At 39.3% G+C, this 24,078-nt stretch overlaps 1 pseudogene; it reads right to left on the reverse strand.

Annotated features, from left to right (window-relative positions):
• Positions 1 to 17,104: 17,104 nt before the first annotated feature.
• Positions 17,105 to 17,767, reverse strand: LOC147881909 (uncharacterized; annotated as a pseudogene).
• Between the last annotated feature and the right edge of the window lie 6,311 nt (positions 17,768 to 24,078).

The raw sequence follows: 24,078 nt of genomic DNA on the forward strand, positions 1-24,078 counted from the left end.
TTTTGATAGTAATATCAACCCTAGGAACAGTTTATCGATGTTAATATCAATGCTAATATCGACCCTGTCACGGAATCCTAAAGCTATTTCGACGTAAATATCGACACTTTTTTGTAGGGGTAAATTTTTTTAAGGGTAGATTAGGGCATTTTTGGCCCCTAATCTTCCCTTCTATAAAAGGTTTGTATTACAGTGTACTAGCCATTTCATATGTTTACATTTGATTATATTCTCTTGCACTTTCTATATCCAACTACTCTACCCTATTGATATATACATCATATTTACTCTAGCCTAGTCACTGCTATTGTCCTCGTCGCTCTAGCCACCCTCCTCGTCGCTCTCACCCTCCTCCTCATCACAATCCCTCTGCCTCTTACCTCTCCAACTTATCGGCATCCTCTTGGCAAGCTTGTTGCAAGTACTCAAAAAGAGAAAGAGAAGAGAGGAAAAGAGAGAAAGAGGAATAAAGAGAGACAGAGAGGAAGAGAGATAAGAGAGGAAATGAGAGAAAGAGAAGAAAAGACACTACAATGATTGGCCTCATTTTTAATGCTTATATCGACTCAAATTACATTGGAATACTTTTTTTAAAAACTCCTAAGCATCGATATTATTGTCCATATTACTGTTGATATGAAAGCGTCAATATTAGCCTCCATATTACCATCAATATTAACGTCAATAAAGCATTTTTTGATGGTTTTGGGAACAGTTATAGACGTTAATATCAACACTAATATCAACGCTATGAGGGAAACCTAAAGCTATTTAGTCATAAATATCGACACTTCTTTGTAGGGGCAAAATTTTTTAAGGGTAGATTAGGGCATTTTTTGCAGATTAGGGCATTTTTTGCAGATTAGGGCATTTTTTGCCCTAATTTGCCCTTCTATAAAAAGTTTGTATTACAATGTAGTGGCCATTTCATATAAACTTCAGTTTGAGTGTAAAACTTTCTATATTCTCTATCAATTTGAGTACAAAATCTCATATTCTCTATGAGTACAAAATTATATTCTCTTGCACTTTCTATATCCGACTACTCTACACTACTGATATATACATCATATTTACTCTAGCCTATCACTCCTCTCGGGGGGTCACTATGTATAAACCCTCTATATCACGTGCGTTCAAGGCCTATATTTAAAATCCCTTATCTGTAAATTTTTTCATTAATAAAATGTACCCCTTTTCTATATAAATCTGTAAATTTTTTCCAAAACTATTTTAAATAGTCCCTTATGTATATTTATTTCTGTAAATTTTAGGAATAAAAAATATCCTTCTTTTGAACTCACGTGATAGGGTTACATATGATGAGTGACCCCCCCGAGTCACTCCTACTGTCCTTATGCTTGCTCACGTCCTCTTGGTCTCTCTCGCCACCCTCCTCATCACTCCCACCCTCCTCCTCATCATCCTTCCTTCCACCTCTTGCCTCTCTAGCTTCGGCATCCTCTTGGCAAGCTTGTTGCAAGTACTCAACTCCTTCTTCATGTTCAAGAAATACACATGTCAGAGGTTAGCATATATGTAATAGCTATTCAAATTGAGCTTTTTAAGAGAAATGGGTGTAGTAACTTCTTACATTAAAAAAGGGGACAAATTCCCCTCTCGCTTCAAGATAGTCAAATAAGGCTTTTGTACTGTAGTCGTGCGCATATGAGGACTCCTCCTCCATGTATTGTTTGCCCATTTTCATTTCCTAACATTACAAGGATTTAGGTTAATTTCATGATTTACCCCAACCATTTAGGTTAATTCCACTCATTGCCTCTCCTCTTCAAACTCCCAAAGGATTCAGTTCCTATCCTTTAGATCAAGATGCATGAGCAGTTTGCACACCTTCTTTGTGCTACTACTAGTGGTAGTATCATCAGTCCCTTTCTTTTTCGACAACCCCCTCCCTTGGATCCTCCACTTGCCACCCCATTAGGGGAGAAATGTGGTCTTAAAAGGGCCTCATAAGGAATGGATTAGGGGAGGATTATGAAACTTAGTCTCATCCTATGTGGAGGGGTCATAATGGAGGCCCAAGTTGTTTTGGAAAGCTAGAGGTGGTTTTGCAAGCCATAAAGGGGAAGGGGCCAAAAAAACGTCTAGCAAGATACAAATATATTGAAAATGTGAACATATATAGTCACATTATTAGTGGTTGGCATAGTGGCTAGGGCCCAAAGGCAAGGGCCAAATGGTCATGGGTTCAACTCCTACTGACCAGTGCACATTAAAGTTTGTGAGAGGTGGGCACCCAAGGTGGCAGCTAGTGTAGCCGCCTTTCCACATGGCAATCTCGCGTGAGGCGTGGCTTGCACTAGTCCCTATACCATGTACATAGCCATTGGTCCATGCCCACTTGCAACCCCCCTTTTTTGACCTTTTGATCATACCTTTAATACACCCCCTCCCCACGTTTTGAATTTTGGTACACGTGGCAGCACATGGTGCTCCCTCCCCACAATTGGTGGTTTTCTTCTCCAAATCCATGGTATTCCTTCCCACTTTTTCAAATTCAAGCCACCTTTTTCAAATTGAAACCACGCATGACCACATCATAGTAAATGCCACATGCCACCTCACCATACCATTGCCCCACACAAAGGAGCACTCTCATTGATACACTTCAAATCCCTCTCTAATCCCTTGAAATTAGGAAACACTAATTGGAGTCCCTTTTGAGACGCCATTTCTCCCCTAATGTTCACAGAGGTAGAAGAGATTTTAAGCATGAAAAAGAGAGGAAAGAGAGGAAGAGGAGATGGAAAAAGAGGGAGGAGATGGAAAGAGGAAGAGAGAGAAGGGAAAGAGGGAAAGAGAGGAGGGAAAGAGGGAAGCAAAAGAGAGAATGGAAAGAGGGAAGGAAAAGAGAGATGCAAGGAGAGTAAGGAAAGAGTAGGAAAGGAGGGAAAAAGTAGGGAAGGAGTAGGGAAAGAGGGAATAGAAAGATGCAAGAAGAGTAGGGAAACAGTAAGGAAGGAGGAAAAAAGTAGGGAAAAAGGTGGGAAAGGGAGAGAAGGTGAGGTTGTGCATATGCTTTAGAGGTGAATAATTATAATGAGAAGAAGACTTGTGTGCATATGCTTTAGAGGTTTGTCAAGCTTCACCCCACCCTTCAAAAAAATGCACACATGTCTCCTTCTCATTGTAAACATCCACGTCTAGACATATGAAATGGAAAGGGATTGGGGAAGGGAAAAGGGGAAGGGGAAAGGGGAAAGGGGCAGTTAGCTCAAAATTCAGGTTGGGCTCTTTCTATGAACCACGTTCAAAAGCAAGCCTGCACAAATCACTCAACAAAAGAACCCATGAGAAGAGTAAAGGGGAGAGATGTAGAGGAAAGGGAGGAAAGGGGAGAGACAAGGAAAGGGGAGATGTAGAGAAAGAGAGGAAAAGGAGGAAGGTAAGAGCTTGGAAGGGGAAGAGAGGAAGGAGAAAGAGGGAGGAAAGGGGAGAGAGGGAAAAGGGAGAGAAATGGGGGAGGGAGGGAATTTTGTTTTCTATCCCAAGCCCCTCTCTTCCCCATTCCCTCCTCCTCCCCTTCTTTTTGCCTTGCATGTAGAAAACAAGGAAAAGACCCACAAAAACAAGATTTGAAAGGAGGAGAGAAAACAGGTACAATCATACATGGAACTAGAAATGTAGGTTCTTTGAACAGTCTCCTACCTTTCTCATTACTGCCCACATTGGGCCTCTGACATAAGAAGTGAAAGGGAGGTGGTTGCAAAGTCTAAAGGGGAGAGAGTGTGAGGAAATCTGGTTTGGGTCAATACCCCATCATAGAAAAAGTGGACACTGATGGTCTTTATGGAGCCAAAATTGACAAGAATTTACATAACAATTGTGCAAATATTCTAGCAAGGTATTATTCAATTTGGATTATCATGATGCCTTCTTTTAGGGTGCATGTCATTGTGAATACAGTTGGGTGTTCACAAGGTTTTTAGGGTTTAGGGTTGGGTCAAATGATGCCGCATGGCTATCATACTTTGAAAGGGCCTCAAAATATGTGATTTTAAGGCCTATGCAAAGTATCATGGCCATCCAACATCATTTTCTCCATTTGCAAACCCCAAACCCTTGTTTTTATAAAAGTATATTGCTCCTTAGACTAAAAAACAAGGAGTTGGGCTTTGCAAATGGGGCAAATGATGTTGGATGTCCATGATACTTTGTATGAGCCTCAAAATAGTTGAGTTTAAGGCCCATGCAAAGTATCATGGCCATTAAACATAATTGTACCCATTTGAAACCCCCAAACCCTTATTTTTATAAGTATGTAATGCTCCTTAGACTAACAAACAAGGAGTTGGGCTTTGCAAATCAGGCAACTGATGTTGGATGGCCATGATACTTTGCAAGGCATCAAACTAGGTGATTTTATTGCATAAGTGCAAAGTACATCATCATCCAACATCATTTTCCCCATTTGCGAACCCCAAACCCTTGTTTTTATAAGTGTGTAATGCTCCTTAGACTAAAATGGGCTTGGCAAATGGAGCAAATAATGTTGGATGGCCATGATACTTTGACCGAGCCACAAAATAGATGATTTTAAGGCTCATGCAAACTATCATGGCCATCAAGTCTAGTTTGCATGGTCAAGAATGAACATTTCCATGTTTTTGTCCATGCTTCCTCTTAGCTCTATGATTACAAAAACATGCCGCAAAAGTATTCTCACCATGCAAATGGATCTAATGGCCATAATAATTTGCACATGACTACAACTAGGTGATTGTAAGGCCCATGCAAAGTATCATGGCCATCGGGTCCCGTTTACATGGCCAAGGATGAACATTTCCATGTTTTTGCCCATGCTCCCTCTATGATGGTACAAAAACATGCCTCTCGAAGGTATAATTCTCACCATGCAAATGGGACCCAATGGCCATGTTACTTTGCATGGGTATTAAACTAGGTGATTGTAAGGACCATGTAAACTATCATGGCTGTCAAGTCCCGTTTGCATGGTCAAGAATGAACATTTCGATGTTTTTGCCCATGCTTCCTCTATAATGGTACAAAACATGCCTCGAAGGTATTTGCACCATGCAAATGGAGCCCAATGGCCATGATACTTTGTACAAGCCTAAAACTAGGTGAGTTTAAGGCCCATGCAAAGTATCATGGCCATCAGGTCCTATATGCATGGCTAATAATGAACATTTCCATGTTTTTTCCCATGCTTCCTCTATGATGTACAAAACATGCCTCGAAGGTATTATCACAATGCAAATGGGACCATCGGATGGCCATGATACTCTGCATGGGACTCAAACTAGGTGAGTTGGAGGCCCATACAAAGTATCATGGCCATCTGGTTCTGTCTGCATGGTCAAGAATGTACACTTCCATGTTTTTTCCCATGCTGGCCTCGAAGGTATTCTCACCATGCAAATGGATCCTGATGGCCATGATGTTTGCATCGGCCTCAACCATGGTGATTTTAAGACTTATGCAGAGTATCATGGTGATCGTGCCCCATTTGCATGGTCAATAATGAACATTTCCATGTTTTTTCCCATGCTTTCTCTATGATGGTACAAAAACATGCCTCAAAGGTATTCTCACCATGCAAATGGGACTTGATGCTATGATACTTTGCACAGGCCTCAAACTAGTTGATTTTAAGGCTCATGCAAATTATCATGGCCATCCCATCCCATTTGCATGGTCAAGAATGAACATTTCCATGTTTTTTCCCATGCTTCCTCTATGATGGTACAAAAACATGCCTCAAAGGTATTATCACCATGAAAATAAGACTAGATGGCCATGATACTTTGCACAGGCCTCAAAATAGGTGATTTTAAGACTTATGCAAAGTATCATGGCGATTGGGTCCTGTTTGCATGGTCAAGAATGAGCATTTCCATGTTTTTGCCCATGCTTCCTCTGTGATGGTACAAAAACATGCCTCTAAGATATTCTGACAATGTAGATGGGACCCGATGGCCATGATACTTTGCATAGGCCTCAAAGTAGTTGATTTTAAGGCCCGTGCAAGTATAATGTCCATCGGGTCCCATTTGCATGGTCAAGAATGAATATTTCCATGTTTTTTCCCATGCTTCCGGTATTCTCATCATGCAAATGGGACCCGATGGCCATGATACTTTATACAAGCATGAAACTAGGTGAGTTTAAGGCCCGTGAAAAATCATAGCCATCAGGTCCCGTTTGCATGGTCAAGAATGAACATTTCTATGTTTTTGCCTATGCTTCCTCTATGATGGTACAAAAGCATGCATCAAAGGTATTCTCACCATGCAAATGGGACCCGATGGCCATGATACTTTGCACAGGCCTCAAAATAGGTGATTTTGAGGCCCTTGCAAAGTATCTTTGCCATCGGGTCCTGTTTGCATGGTCAAGAATGAACATTTTCATGTTTTTTCCCATGCTTCCTGTATGATGGTACAAAAACATGCCTCTAAGGTATTCTCGCCATGTAAATGGGATCCGATGGCCATGATACTTTTTATAATGAGACTAATTAATTCAAGATGAAGCCATTGATATAAATCCTACTAATTAATTATTTTGCCATCGACAAGGCTTTTTATCTTTTCCCCTTTCACTTCAATAGTGGCATTATGTACATTTGTATATTAGATTCACCATGAATAAATGAGTATTTTGATCTCAAACTTGTTGTACATACTCTTATATTTTTAATCTTTCAAAAAATGATAAAACTTGTAGCAAAATTTTATTTTAGGTCTTATTGCTCAACGTTTTGTAATTTCGTCAATCTGAAAATTTATTCTCTGTGTTGGTATATACCAACACTGGTAAAAGGACTTCTACTAGTGTCGGTATATATTGATAATGTGTTTATGTTGGTAAATACTGACACTAAAGCACTATGTTAATGCCAGAATGTACCGACACTCTTTAGTGTTAGTATATATCAAACCTAGTATTGACATAAGACCCACCCGCATGCTGTACATATCAAAGATTTTCATGCCCGCACATGCTAAACAGTGGGCAAAAAAAAGCCAAAAGAGGACGAAGATATAGTGGTGATATTTTGGACAAATCCAAGATATTATGCATGCACCATCTACATAATTGGTATTGTGACTCTCTACTATGAATTTCCAAAAAGTGAGTAGACAAATTCGACCATTGCATATCATTATACTATAATACCAATTTGTCCAAAATGAGGGATAATGTGTTACATGTCAAATCTAGATATTTTTGAGATGTACACAACAATAAAACATTTCTTTTTACAATGAAGTATTTAGTTATATAGATGAGCCATTAGTAGGCTACATCTGTGCATAAGGCAAGGATAAGTAATAGTGATACTTGACATAACTCTTAATAGAAATAAGAAGAAGCATTATAATTCGTTATAAGAGAAACATGAAACAAAAACAAAGGAGAGAAATTCAACATTTATTGTGTTGTATTGTATATCATTATCCCATATCCATAATAGCTCTCCTTGTGCTTATGTAGGCTTTTGAGTGTAGAATCTAGAAGCCCTCCAAATCCATATCTAGATTCAAGAATCTCCAATCTCTATATTCTAGCACATGGCATGACAACCCAAATCCATTAGGAGTTACATGAAGATCGTCATGGGGAATCCCTATTGACATATCGAGCTCCACTTGTGATATGCCAAGGTGACCGTTGTGCATTTATGTCACCGACTTGTTAGCTGCAGATGCGGTTGGTACACTGCCCATGAATAATAGCTGAATGATAGCTATCCTTATGTACTCTAGTTCGTGGCTCAGTTAGTATGCCACCTTAGTTAGCTGAGTTTGGTTTGAGACCCACATATAGGGTTCTTCTATTTCTTTGTACTAGAGTTCTTTTTGGCTTTCACAACTAAGAAGAGGAAAACTGTTTTCATCCTCCACCTTTGTGTGTATTCCCCCATTGTGTATGTGAGAAAGCCGCAAGTGAGACTCCTTCCTTCTCTCCCACTATCTTCACAATCCCTACATGTGCACTTGGGTATTTATCCAAAATATTATGCACTTAAACTTTGACAAAATTACCTACACTCATAACCAAGGTAGCCTTAGCTAGCCAAGCTAGGGGTTAATGTTTCCCATACTTTGTTTTAAAAGCCATTTGCTCATAGCACAAACCAAGGAGGAAACTCAAGGCTATGGTCTAATCGAGTAACTTGGTTGAAAATTGTGAACCAACAAGGTTAGGTTCACCTTCTAGGGCTAGAGCTTGGTTTAGGTCATGTCCCTATGCCCTTTATAGCCCTCTCTAGAATGGTGCAATTTACACTATTCATAGCATCCCCTCTCAAATTGCACTATCTATATAGAAGGTCCATGTAAAATAATATCTTTTTGAACTTTCTAGTGCATATGATAGAATATAATAACAAAAAAGAAAAAACTAAAAATATTATAGTAGTATTTACCAATGTGATAGTAGGAATTATCCTATACATAAAATTATTATAAGCTCTTGGTGACTCTCCATTGTTTCAATTATCACTCGTCCAATATATTAGGGACAAGCCACTTCCCCAAGAAGGACTAACCAACTTCTAGCTTCTCTTTAAGAAATAATTACTTGATCTCTCAAATATCTTCTTGTCTAATAAATTCTTTCTAATATCATTGTTGAATTGAAATACATGTCATATAAAAGAAACTCCAACCCCCCTCTTCTTCTTGTCTTTGTAGTAGTATCTAGGGATTAGTAAAAACCATTAGAAATGAGGACATGTGGAATGATACAGAAATTGTAGTGAAGAATGGTTATTCTATATAAAAGCACGAAGAGTTGGTGATTTTAGCTTTTATTGTTTTACAGCCTCATATTTTTTTAATGACCAATATTATTTTTGTCATGTATTAAAGAATAACAAGTCACAACTTTGAAAATATTCCCATGATTACATATGGAGAGACTTTTCATAGTAGGGGCAATAAGCCATCTTATCAGCCATGCTAGTCGATACACTGAGAAGCATAGAATTATTTAACACAAACTCGTATCAACAATCCTAGGTGAGCTGAGGATGGATTGCATGATGATCCCATACTTTCTTTTGTTAAGGCAAGGAAAAGAGACAAAGCGAATGGAAGGATCGTAGCCTCATAGGCAAGCTATGTTATGCTTCAAACTTCCTTGTTTTTCTTAACAAGGCCTCTTAAGTTTTTTATTTTTAAGGGGATCAAAAGAATTCCCCAAATATAGGCACTATGTATTTCTCGTATAAGAGCACAAAATTAAAGGACTTGTCTTGAAGGTAGGTTATCATTCTTATGTTACGTAAAGCTTTATCTAAAATGGAAATGAGAAATACCTAGGTTGAAAGTCTAGTCTTTTTTATTTTAATTCATAATTTGATATATTCTCGAAGTGCTTCAAAAATCCGATACCAAGTCATGGAAAACATGGAGATAAGGAAGATGCAACTTGGATGATTGAAGAGTTCAAAGATCATATAAATTAGGCTCTAAAAAACCTAAGATGGAGTTGTGTTTTATGCTCTAAACGACCTAAAATGGAATTATTTCATTAGCACCACATAAGAATGCAAAAAAAATAATCAGTTTCTATAATTAGGGAGGACTTATTAAAGCTCATTTAAGGGATGTGCTTTGACAAGGATGGTTGTAGGCTTTATATGAACTCTTTTAGTGACTTATCAATAAAGCTTTTGAAGCCTGCAATCCCGAAGGCATAAATGACTTAATAATCTCTTTTAGAAAACCAAAATATAGATGGACGGTGTAAGTATTGCAAAAACTAGTGTAAAGACCCTTTTGTTATAAAGCTCTGAAGGCTATAGTTAAAGTCAAATCATATCTTAATATTTTTTTAAATTATTTTATTAGATTGAACCTATAATGTAAGTACTAGAGTGGTGCACATTAAGGTGGACCACTTTTGTACTAGTACATTACTATAAATAGCTATCAAGAGGTGATCACTTTTATTGACCTTGAATTGTTAATTTGCAAAAGCAAATATGCATGGGTATGATATTCCTAAAAATCACAATCACTTGTGTCAACTTATGTTGTTAAATCTCTATGATAGTAGTCATTCATGGTGGTCACTCCAGGAAAACAACATTTGGACCACCTGATCATGCACGCAGCAACCAAGGAACTAATTTTATAAGTAACATCAAACATTTTGGACAATTTGCATTAATTTTTTACCACATAGCATTCTCTAATGGAATACAATGGAAATAGAACATCCTATTTGCTAATGGTCTAGCATGTTGCTATCACATAAGTAATTATGTTACCACCACAAGTAATTGAACGGTTACTCATGCATTCTTTTGAGGCTAAGGTCCCTCAATATCCACTATGTCTCCAATAAATAGCATTTGGTTACATATTAAAAACATTCCCTTGTCTAATCTTTGTCTCCAAGATAGTGTCTTGCATCTTTGTCAACAAAGCTGCTATTTGGGTATGTCACCTTGTTCCAAGTTTTAACTACCTAACATATCACTTTACATGAGTGAGGCCACCTTAAAAGTAGGCTAGATAGCTACTCTTGAAAATGATAAGGGGTCATTGTATTATACTCATTTACTCATTTATGGAGTCACTCTAAAATCTCAATGAATATATCTCTCCTAGGAGAGCCCAAGAGTGAACAGCATAACACCTTCTATAAGCATTTCCCCAAGAACTGTACCTCATACATATAGATGAATTCCTCTTGCCATATGGCCCCAAAAGAGAAATCTTGATATTTTTAGAAATAGTATGGGACCCTTCATGGGTGGCCCTAGGCCTTGAACATACAAGTGTTCATAGAAAGAGGCTATGCCACTAATGATTTAAAAGTTGAGCCAATCCCTTTGGACCTACAAGTCTCTTTTGGATTGGTAAACGCCATGGTCTTGTCGAGGAAATTTTGTTTAGAGTACGACCTACAAGAGTGGTTGATCCAATGAAAACAACTTTGTCCATGAGACATTGATATACTCTCGATATATCAAAATACGAAAAGAATAGGCCAATGACAATGAAACCTTTGTCAATTAAATAGATATAGCACCCATATCGCGTATCGAATCTAAAGAGGTCTACACAAGATTTGTAGTTTGTAACTTTACTTACACGGTCCTATCGACACAGGATTTATAGTTTGTAATTTAAGTTAGACGGTCCTATCGACATTTCATGTCGACCAGACTCGGACATTTAACACATACAATCATACGACGGTTTATGAAAGTCTTTGTAGCTGTGTTTTGGTTGTCTAATACACGGAAGACGGCAGAGGAGACAAAATCAAGCTGTTGTATTGTCGAAGCCATGCATGTATCAATACGGTGTAGGTAGGAAGCTGCAAAAATAATAAGCCTTTGGAGAGCAACTGCTCAATCAAGCTGAATTAATTAAGCTTTGCTGCGAGCCTGTTTCGTGAGTGATAAAGACAAGGTTCGACAGAGAGATGAGCTTTGGTTGTCTCATAAGTGATTGCACTCGCGATTAAAGCAAGCTGGAATGCTTCTAGCTGTAATTCACGCTCGTCACGCTCACATTGATATAGTTTGTCATGGGCACAGCTGGTTTCATTGCGTGCATAGGAATCATCTTCGAAAACCGGACATAGTCACTGTTGGACTCAGTCCCTTGCCCAACCAAAAGTTGCACAGTTCACAAATGATGCATCTTTTCCACGCACAACTGGAACATATTCACCTTGCAGCGTGGGCGATGCGCACCTTGCAGCCCACCCACTCTGCCCGATGAACGCCCTTTTCATCCTAATTACGTGCCAAGTGGGCCTCTTGCTTGCAAAATTCAATCTCCCCTCCATGTCCAAGCTTTGAACTTTGAATCGTCGACATCTGCGCTGAGTCTGTAGTCAAAAAGGTGTGGTTTCCTCAAAGCAGGTTACCATCAGCGCCTCAGCATTAAAAATCCGGTAAAGTTAGTGCGGCATAGATTGCAGGACTCCAGCTAACATGATGACTCGCAACATATCTTGTACGCTATTGTGAAAAAATGTATCTTTTTCTGGAGAACTGTTGACGCTTCTTTATTCTGAAATGCTGCGGCAGGATTATATTTATGTGTGGAGGGAGGACTTTGATGTTAACCTGCGCTGAGAGTCTTCAACTCTACCGTCCGCAACAAGGGTAGGAAAACGAGGATGCTCGAGCATTGGATATTTGATCGTGGAGGGCATGTGTAGGATTGTGCGCCAGAGCGGAGAGAGGGAGACAAAACCATCGGGAAACGATGCACACAGTAGATAAGACAGCTTCACACGCCCCCACATCTAATGGAAAAAGGCCAGGAAATCCAAACATTGTACAGCATCTAATAATCTGCAAGCTCATGCAACGGTTACTAACGTAATATAAAGTTTGAACAAGGGATTCACATCATGATTGGACAGCGGAGATGCCATGTACAGCACATCTTCTCTTCCTGCAAGTTGCACGCTCTTCCAGATTTGCAATTTTGCCTGTGTCCACGCGCACTGATGAGACATCATTCAAACTCGAAACATTGACTACAAATTTTATCATTCGCTATCGGTAGAAAGTTCCTGCAGAGACGGAGACTGAGACACTATAATAAAATTCTAAATTGCTAATGCATGAACTGCTTGACTGACCAAATATTTGATTCTCTGTCATAGTTTGGGTTTGTTTTCAATAATAAGAATTGACGGGCATGTTCCTCGCACTAGAATCCGATAGCGGGTGCAAAAAAATCAGTAGCGTGATAGCATCCCGTCTCAAAGGGGTAAAGGATCGGAGCCATTGATAACAAAAATCTCAGAATGGATGGTTTGCATCGTCTGGACTCCGAAGTCCATGGTCCGACTCCCGTCCGAGTCCCGATTCCCGACTCATGGATTCTTGGGGAATAGTTAGTAAACAGTGATTTGTTGTCAGGTTGAAATAATTGCAGCCTGCCACTTATATATCACACCTCAATTGCCTGCATTCTTCTTGCCATTGCTTAATATAGTGTAGCCGAAATGGTCGCATGACATGTGACGCCTTTGTACTAAGCATCGGTAGTCGGTGTTATTGAACTGGTAGTCGGTGTTATTGAACTGTACTGAACAAATCATAGCAGGCCTTTGGTTTCAAAGGCAACCAAAGGCCTGCGATTTCTGGACACCAGTCGTACCTTAAGCAACGCACGCAGCATTATTTTGCGAACCCGTCGGTGGGTCCTTGCTTCAAGCGAATCTCTTTTGCGATGCCACCCTTCTTGAGCATCGTTTTGTGTGAGGAAGAGCAACTGCCTGGAACTCGTGGGGTCTGGACTTTTGCCAGCAGTGGGCGGTGCTTATTACTTTGCTCACTGGTGACTACCGAATTAGATTGATGGTCTATGGATGACGAAGATCATCTGGATTCATCTGGAAAGCTTGGGGTGGCGTGACATCTAGGATTGAGTGGCGATCGTGAAGCTCGAAATATCACGAGAACAACCGTGGCACGTTGCTTCGGGACGGTTGAAGTTTAAATAATGTCTACAGAGAGACTTGTGTAAGGCAAAAGAAGAAGATTCTTACTGTCCAGTATCTCCTACAGTTTACCACTCTCTTCGTCGACCACCAATTGCTCAGCCGTTGCTGCCTCAGGCAGTGCTTAAATTTGCTGCGCATATTGAGCTTATTAGACTTTTGGGCTTCAGACTACGCCCAATAATTTCAACAGCCCAGATTCGTGAAGCTCAAGCCTATCTCGAAGACTTCAACATATAATATATTTACATATCGTTACTAGTTAGAATTTATCTACTATACTACTAATATGTATCCCAAATAATCTGAGTCCCCCTACTCTAGAATCCGATGCCTTGCCTTGGCATTAGTCTCGTAGTCCATGCATGAGCTTAAAAACAGATTTGTATGCAATGTCATCTTCATTTTGAAGCTTAAAATTTTTTCAAATACTTCACGGAATTTTTTATGAAGCATAGAGGTGTGCAGCAAATTTAAGCATTGGCTGCCTGGCAGTGTTCATGACATTTGCTCAGCAGTTGCTGGCAGTTGCTACTCATTACAAAAAATTTCATCAACTCTCTGCAGTTAGTTACGTGGAATCACATCCATTCAGCTCACCTTCAAGCCTTAGTTTTAGCTACACGAATAAGTAGCGTGAGGTTATGTGCCAGGAACTCTACTAATCTAAACTCTCTTGCTATGAGAGATGTCATGATTTCTATCATGGGCAAGTACTATGGCCGCCAATGTTTAGCATCAATCCATGGCAAAAATGTATAAGTTGCTCATCAATTGCTGCTTATCACACAAAAAATCATTAACTTTGTGCAGTTGGTTACATGCTCTTTCTATGAAAGATTTCATGGTTTCTATCGTGTCTAAGAGGTGAATGACCTCCCAAAGAAAGGCTAAGGATGTCTATTGTGTAGGACAAGATATCAAGTTGATCTTGAGGGGGGAGGGGGGGGTTTCACTATGTAGCTTGATCTCGAGGGGGGGTCACTATGTATAGACTTTATATATATATATCACATGTTGCAAGGCTTATTTGTGAAATCCCTTATCTATAAATTTATCATCAATAAAACACACCCTTTTTCTATTCAATTTGTGAATAACCCCTTTATATCATACCCATCTATGTGTGAAAAATGTGTAAAAAGTGCAACTCCTGGTGAACCCACGTTCTATGCTTACATATTTATGAGAGACCTCCCTCGAGGTTGATCTCTCCTACCAATAATCTAGCATAAATATATGCTTATATATATTTATGAGAGACCTCCCCCGAGGCTGATCACTCCTACATACAATCTAGCAAATGTACCTCAATGTGTTTTGTATATGCATGAGGCATAGCCATTTGTGCTACGATAATAGCACTCTAACTATTACTCACAATGAGAGTGGGTGGCTCCAAAGTCCCATGATGGTCTAGCATCAATCTCTAGAGCCATACACAGTCAATTATGAATGATAATAGGAGCCTGGTGGCTCTCAAGCCCCATAAAGAGCTAGCATCAATCTCTAGATCCATGCGAACTCAACTATTATCATGAAGGCTTCCTTGTGCTCATACTCACATGAAGAGGTGGCCATAGTGGGTTGATTCTTACTTAACTAAGATATCCTTGAGCTCCTAAGGAAGAAAAATGTTTGATTGGTGAGTTGTATACCGTCAGAATTACTAGCCCACGCTAGATAATTGAAAGCATGGTACTAAGAATATACCTTTTTGGCATAAAACAATCTAAGATGTTGGGTGCCCTACAAACATTTGAAAATGCATTTTACTACGTATCAATGAGTGGCCTTTGAATTGTGCTTATATTTCTTGACCTATGACACTCTATGAACTAAATATTGATCATATGTTGCATAGGTAAATTAGTCAGCAATAGCATGCTTGTATATATTTTCTTCAAAAGTTTTACTATGGTCATACATTGACAACTTAAGACAAGCTCAATTGACTTAATAATAGCCTAAAATCTTGCATTTCAAATTACTTGTATAATAGCCTTCGTATAGACTTGGATAGTTTCATGACAAGGCCTTCTTTTGACTGCATAAATTTAATTCCACAATAATATAGATCAAATGATGCTTTGAAATTCATCTTGAATTCTATAGCTATATTCCCTATAAGAAAACAATACAACGTCTGTGCTCAACAGATAACAGGATCTCTTATGTAAGAGAGAAAAGCTGATAGTATATTAAAGAATCAAAATTTTGATTACTATAAAACTGATACAATAGATGGCGTTGCCTCCCAGCTATGCACTCCTGTGTGAGAAGCTTGATGGCGTGATGGAAACAGTAGAGGACAGAGGCTGGATGCTAAGGAATTAGGGTTGATATAGCCAGTGATGACTATGGGCTTCACGGGCTTGCTCTTATATAGCCACTAGTCGTAGTTGGTTAGACCCAATTGGGTGACCGACCCAGTCCGCCCAAAACGACCGACTGGAGGTTGGTCCCGAAATAGGCCACCGACCACATGATAGAACTGTGGCACAGAATAGAGCAACTAACCTACGGAGGCCGTTCTATCCGCGATCATTTGGGGCTCCAAACGGGCCCCGTAACCCAAGAGTGGGCTATCCTGAAAATGCTCCATCTACCCTCAGTGCGGTCAATCATGGGATGCCTTCCCGCACTTGCATGTAGCCTAGTTGGCAGTGTTTCAACTCTATCTGAAGCTGTCCAGCCATCAGGCCACACATGGCCCACATCTGGTGTCCACAAACCAAGACCTACCGGATAACTGAGCTACTCAAATGCCTTCTCCTCATATGGGGGGCTTACAAGTAGAGTTAGTTGGTTCCCGCATAGTTACACGAGAGTGGAGTATTGATATCTAACATTCCCATTGGTTCATGTGAGCAACATGTCATCTACATAAGGGATGAATATCAATAAATCCCTTTTGTCTTTCTTAACATATAAGTTAGTACTAATTCATAACAAAACAATGCATCCATAGATGTGCAAAATAGCAGGCAAATCTATAAGCACTGATAAAGTTAATGAAAATATAGATGCATCTATTAGCATAGTTATTGACATGTCTATTAGCATAGTTATACATGAGTTTAATAGCGCGTCTACACTCTACAATAGATGCACATTTAGACGCGTTTATAAACATGCAGCAGAGTTTGAAAATGTACTACAGGCTTATAAATGTGCATCATTGCTTTTCAAACATTATCCTCAAGGGGGTCACTCATCATATGTAACCCTATCCCGTGAGTTCAACACAAGGATATTTTGAATTCCTAAATTTCACAAAAATTAATTTACAAAAGAAAGTATTTAAAATTAAAATTTTGAAAAATTACCAATTTGTGTTGCAAAAGCGTACATTTTATTAAGGAAAAATTTACAGCTAAGGGATTCTATAAATAGGCCTTGAATGCACGTGATATAGCGAGTTTATACATAGTGACCTCCTTGAGACATTGCCCATGATTACCAAAGCATATACTTTAATAAAAATATCAATGCTATGCACGTGTCACACACAATAATATGTTTTTTGCCAAATGCACATATACAAAAATTAAGTGAGGTGAGGAGAATGAGACAATATATAAAATAGTTTTGCCAATGTAAGAAATTTGGATGATAAAATGATGGGCTATGGTTTGATCTCATCTTGAATGAGATCCACCCTTGCCAAACTATCTAATTCAATATCCAAACCAATGTAGAGATCTACTAATACATCCAGCCCACTACTACTTATGCTACGTCTATGCTCATCGAAATTAGCATCACCAATGGCAGGCTCATCCTCATTAGTAATGGCTTGAACATCTGTATCTCATATCTCATGATCATCTTCCTCTTGCATATCATGATCATCATCACCTCCATGGCCATGATCATCCTTCATATGCTCCATCTTAGTAAATGTACTATACATCACTTTGGAATGTGGCGTAATAGGTATGACGTGCCACCACCTATTATTATCCACCATTGATTAATAGACAACCTATTCAAACATAAATACAAACATTTTATTTTCCTTACATTGAAGGTATAAAATATAAATGAGTATTTTTATATATGTGTATAGTACTTATTCACATTGTTGCAGTGGTACTAGTGTGTCCTCTTTGCTTTCCCAAAACTTTGTGGAGTCAATAGTTGCAAAGCCACTTGCATGGCATTTGATTGTTGCATTAGGGCCTCTTTCCACCATGTCCTTAAACCATTTGACATCCAAAACATACACAAAGAAGTGCCAAAAGTCAAGCTTAATAATATCTTGGATTATGTCACAATAATCACCCATGGCTCCATTGGCTCCCTCAAAACAATGACACCTTAATCTTGTGTGTTTCTCTTATCATCAATCTGTTGTGTCTAAAAATGCTTGCCCTCACACCATATAGCATTGAACATAGTACACTACACCAAACAAAATCAATTGAATAAGCAATCTAAATTGTTCAAAGCTCCTAACTTATGCATAACATTCTATATAATGACCTTTTACATGCATCCTCTAGCATACTCCCATTCTTCCATTGTGATATGCATCCCCTCGTCTAGCTGCTCTCTCCATTTCATCAAGTAGCAAGCAATAGAGGTTTATATTATTTAGCAACCTCTAAGCAAGTCCCTGTCCATTAGTTTGCTCCTTCCTTTCCCTTGAGGCACAATAGAGGTCATCGTTAGGTCTTCTTCATCTCTCCATAATCATGGGAGAGAGCTATCCACATCAACAAGAAACTTAAAAATATATACAAGTGACTCTTGTACCAACCGGCCCTCATCCATGCTACCTTTGGGCCTTGGATTTTACGTCACAAAACCCTTCAAGGTTTTCATGAAGCGCTCGAGGAAGAACAACCATCATGCATGTACATTGCTGCATTTAACAATCTCATCCACCAAATGCACTATGAGATGTAGTTGGCTTGTGAGAAGAGACTATGGAAAGGTCTCCTTCACTAAAGAAACCACCTCCACTGACATAACGTCTCGAGCATCCTCAAGAGTGGTGGGATCTTTTTTTTTTAACCTCACATACCTATAAAGAAAAAAGTGCACCATATTAGCAATATGAAAACCTTGCATCACGAATTGATATGCTGCATATTTTGTATAGTGTGAAGTACCTCACCCATATTGTAAATACAATTCCTCATGTCCTTTGATACACTATGAGAAATGCTAGTAGGTAGTATGAACTGAACACATGAGCGATGCTTGATTAGTTGCTTCTACACTCACAAATTTGGAAGGAAAATGAGATTATGCCAAGTCATAATTACTTGGAGCATCTTGTGGCAATCATGATATTTCAAGCCGTATAATTTATCTACATCTCTTTTATTGATCTTTGTGAAGGCACCCTTCAAACACCTCATGCATCTAGTGGGAGTACGAATTCTAGTGATAGCCCACTTCACCAGCTCTTTCTTTGATAACGTCCATGTGCACTGAGTAAAAAGACACGCCCATTTAGCCTCTCTTGTGGCTAATCTTCATGCATACTCCCTATGGTATGATACATAGATCCTCCCTTATGATCAAGGATTCCCATGTCCCATTCAAATGTTTTTTCTTGAAGCTTGGGCACGTATCTTCAATATGCTTCCACGCAAGAGTCACTACTACACACAGATCCTATTGCGACATTTAAGTACTGATGTTTAGTGCACGTGGGTTACTAATCGTCAGTATTGAAAGTGCGCCTCATCAAGGGTCACTATATAGCGACTTTAGTCAAACGTCACTATATAGGGACCATTGCTAAAGTCGCTATATAGCGACTTTTATCAAAATTGTAAGTGTCGTTATATAGCGACACTGAGATACTTTTTATAGCGACGTTTTATAGAGAGTTTTTTTTCTCATATTGACCTTAAAAGTTAGTTTTCTCAAATGGCAATTTTTTTTTAATTTTCATACATGTTTGATCCTTTGAGAGAATAAAAGTACGAGAGCATGTACATCAAGCCTTTGAAGCTCATATATTCATGTCAAAGTTTGAGATGAAAAAAATCAATGAAGAGCATTTACATCAACAGTTTCATCTTGAGCCAAGTCTAACGCGCCAAACAAGTCTATCTCTAACTCTATATCGAGTTGATCTCCTATATCATCATCATACTCTAGGATCATATGTTCACCTAAAAGTACTTGATCATCTTCTTCAATAAAGTGTGGTGATTCTGGATGGTTGTTGTCTTCTTCCTCAATATCGTGATCTTCATCTTCCTCCCATGCGATGTCATTATGTGCATCTTCCTCTTGGCTCATATTGTGATCTTCATCTTCTTCGCTAGATTCATCTGGATCAATTGGATCCAGCATTGGTAGTGGCATCTCCATATCCACATCTCTGTCTTCAAAAATTTGCTTACTTCGTGGTGCAACTTGGATCACGTACCACCATCTTGGATCAAAACGATCCAGATGAAAAACCACCTATATTGAAGATGGGTGCCAAATGTCGTCAATTATATATATGAAATTATGCTTAAGTACATCAATCAATGGATCTTTAAAAACGAAATATTTGATTAATTAAATCATTAGTATGCACTTGCTCATAGTGCTCGGGAAGAACAAAAGTATTACTTTCATCGGTCCAAAGTTTGGTGGAGTCTATTGCAAAGAAACCGCTACTATCTTTTTTCAGTGTCGCATGGGGACCGTTGTAAATAGTTCTAAACCATTTTACATCAAGAATGAAAATACTAAATTATTTGAAATCAACTTCATAGATTTCGCGTATGGTTCCACAATAATCCAACTGTGAGGAGAGAGGATTGGTATCCGAAGCACTTGCTTGGGTATCTTGTCTAAAGTTAGCCATGACTCCACAATCATACATGACTCTCTTTGAATCAATGCATTCCACATGAAAATGTCATCCATATAACCATAATGCACTGTACTTTTTGTACTCTAAAAGAGCATCATTAAAACAATGAAGATGCATCTATTTTATAGCATACATTGCCACAAATAATTGCTTAATTACATCAAGAGGTAAGAAACTTACATGCATCATACATCCAGATGATAACTCTCGCTCGCGCCCATCTCGCGTTCGGCTTTGCATAGAGACAGTTGTAACCAATCAAGTGACATGTGAGTGGAGAGAAGAGCTAGATCCCATGGATATGGATGTGATCGCCTATACATTACTCTGAATCTCATCCTTGCATTTATTCTTTTTGCTTTGGCTGCTTCATATCTCTCAATCCACTTCTACATCTCCTTGCTATCAAGGATACAAAACTTATTGAATTTCTCCATTTGCTCTTCGCTCATCTTTCTTTCAATCCCTTTTCCTTAAGGAACCTTGCCAATGATGTGATCATCATCCTTGTTATGCCAAGCTTGCGGCATATCAAGATCCGTGGATGCAAGAATCTCCATGATATATACTAATGACTCTTGCACAAGCCATCCCTCTACCATGCTTGCTTCTAGCTTGCTCTTTGTCTTACAAATCCCTTCAAAGTTTTCATAAACCGCTTGAGAAAAAACATCCACTGACTATGAACGATACCTGCAATAGCCACCTCATCAACAACGTGCACAAGCAAGTGTACTTGAGTTTTCATAATGCTCGAGGGAAAGTGCTTCTCAAGCAAGCATACAACTTCGATGGATTCCACCCTAGCCTTCTGGATGCTCAATATGGAGATCTCTTTTTGAGATATCCACCTATTTCACATGCCCATGTAAGATATTTTCATAATCAATCTACAGATTGTTCAGCTTAAATTGAATAAAATGCAATCAATGCGATTTGATAGTAAGCATACCTCACAATACCACTGATCTTGAATACAGCATTTCTAACATCTTCTTGTAAGCACCCTTTTATTGTAATTGGGAGGATGAACTATCAAAGCAATAAAGAAGTCATGTCAACAAGATAACATAATCATAATTATGCTAACGCATCACGATTATTGGTACTCTAATCCTACAACTTAGAATACCTGTAAGACCTTGTGCCAATCATGGGACTTAAGCCCACTAAGCTTATTGTCCTTTGAAAATGCTCCTTTCAAGCAATGCATGTATCCTGCGGGTGTTTGAAAAGAGGCAATGTCTGCCTTGACTACTAGAGAGGATCCACGTTGCTTTCGGGAGGATAACTTTTCCCAAAGCATGCACTTGGGGCCACAAACAAGACATCCTATTCATAGCATGCAAGTCTTCTCGCACTCCTATCGAGTCTTTGGAACCAACCAACAAGTGTGCCCAAATAGTAGCCCCCACATTCTTGAAGATATGCATGGGATCCAAGAGATGATTGATTTGTAACTGACCCTAATAAGGAAGCTCGTGAAAGATCAATAGCCTCTTCATACCAGGAGGAGGTTCCTCTCCATTTGCCCTCTAAGCCTGAATCCAGTCACTTGCCTTCAAATATGATGGTGGTGGATCAAGCTGACCTCCACGCACGAGATGGTCTAGTGAAAGGTATCGAGCATGACCTTCATAAACATTTTTCCTCATATGTTTGGAGTATCGTGCAAGCGATTTCAAACCCGGTCCACAGATAGGACAAGCATGGTACCCACTTGTAACAAGTCTTGCACGTGTGCATGAATGTGTTAGTATAAGACATACGTGTGAAAGAGAGTCATAAAAGCATAATCCTATATTATACATGTAGAGACACAACCACATACCTGTGCACTCTCCATATCCTGGGTAGTCATGCATGGTCCACATCAAGATACCCCTGACCAAAATATCATTGGTATGTCTAGGAGCTCTAGAAATATCAAAGACCCGCACTCCTCTCCATAGTATCTATAACTCCTTTATCAAAGGTGCCATGTACACGTCCATATTTTTTGCCTTGTACTTCCCTGGCACAAGTAGTGCAAGCATGAGGTGTCCCTTTTTAATTGTTAGCCATGGTGGGATATTGTAATTCACCACGACTATGGGCCATGTCGACCAAGCTGTCAAGCGTAACCCGAAAGGATTCACACCATCCATGGTGAGCCCAAGATGTAAGTTGCATGGCTCCCTCGCAAAGTCCAACCATTGATTGTCTATGTGCTTCCAAGTTGCACAATCTACGGGAATCCTCAATGTGTCATCAGTGGACCGATGAGATGCATGTCATGTCATCAACTTTGCTATGGATTTGCATCGGAACATGTGTTGTATTCTTATAATGATGGGAAAGTTTCTCAAGACCTTTACCGATATCTGCTCACCCTACAAGTTACGTCATTGTTCCCCACATTTCGGACAACTAGCCAAATCTCCATGCTCACGACGAAAGAGAATACAGTCATTACAGCAAGCATGGATGGTATCATAATCCATACCCACCGTTGTTAGCATCTTCTTCGCTTCATCTCTTGATGCGGGCATATGATTTGGTGCAGGCAACATCTTTTGGAGCAACCTATCACAATTTAAACATACATAGGCTTCGAATAATGATGATTCGGTACACTAATCCATACATGATGATTCTCAAAGCAAACAATATCCAAATAATGAGTCAAATTAATGCAGGAGCTAGCCTCATTAAGGCCGAGACACTTGTATCCGACCACCCATACTTTGCTTGCAGATTCAAGATTGAGAGACAAGCATGTAGTTTAGACATCCTAGCACCCTCGTACAACTATGTTGATTGCAACTCTCACATTTTGACCTAAGACTCTAACATCACATGTACATGGGATGTAGTGCCCCGAAAAATAGAATCCATCATGTCGACCATACCCTTGTCATCATCTGGGAGGCTATAGTCTTGCTCAAAGTGTGAAGGTATATGCGTACCCTCGTCAGTCTCCTCATCCTGTTTTAAGATTTCATGTAAATATAAGATCTTGTCTCAAGGTTTCCAATATTAACCACGAACTCAAATAGCTTTGACTTATCGATAATCCATCAACACGTGCAACACCAATAGTGGGTACTGGTTCGGGCTCCTCCCCATACATCTGCAAGTGGCACATGATAATATGACGTTGATGTCGTACTTCTCGCTTGCAATGAGTGCAATGATAATACAACCTCTCTATAAGCCACTTTGTGCTCCCGAGCATTGGCACATCATCTAACAATCCCTTCCATCTGCACACTTCTAAAATCACAACATAAGTTGCAAGGAAATCTATTAACAGTAATAAAATAGCCACCTATGAGTTCTTTTTTAGCTTTTAACAATAAGTGCCCTGAAAGGTCGCTATATAGCAACATTTTGCTCTGTTCTGTCGCTATCTAGCGACGATTTGCTCTATTCTGTCACTATATAGCGATGCTTTTAAATATAAGTGTCGCTATATAGCGACTAACCAGCGTCGCTATATAGTGACGCTGTGGGTTAAAATGCCCGAAACCCCACGACGCGGCACTTTCTTTAGCAATCTCTATTGTGAGAAAAGCAATCTCTCCTTCCACCTATATCTGACAACCTCGCTTTCCTCCTCTCTATTCTCCACTCCTCACCAATACTCAACCCCTCTCCTAACACTTGTGCTCCCTCTCCACCTTCTCCCTCTTTGCTTGTATGAAAATAAGTTTTTCAAGAAGGTGAGTCTCTTTAAGCAATGTAGGTTCATTTTTTGTGAGATTTCATTTTGTGAGTATTGAAGC

Source organism: Dipteris shenzhenensis, chromosome 30 (assembly GCF_047967505.1).
Source record: "Dipteris shenzhenensis isolate YYH24624 ecotype China chromosome 30, Dip_SZ_1.0, whole genome shotgun sequence".
In the NCBI taxonomy this organism is placed as follows: Eukaryota; Viridiplantae; Streptophyta; class Polypodiopsida; order Gleicheniales; family Dipteridaceae; genus Dipteris; species Dipteris shenzhenensis.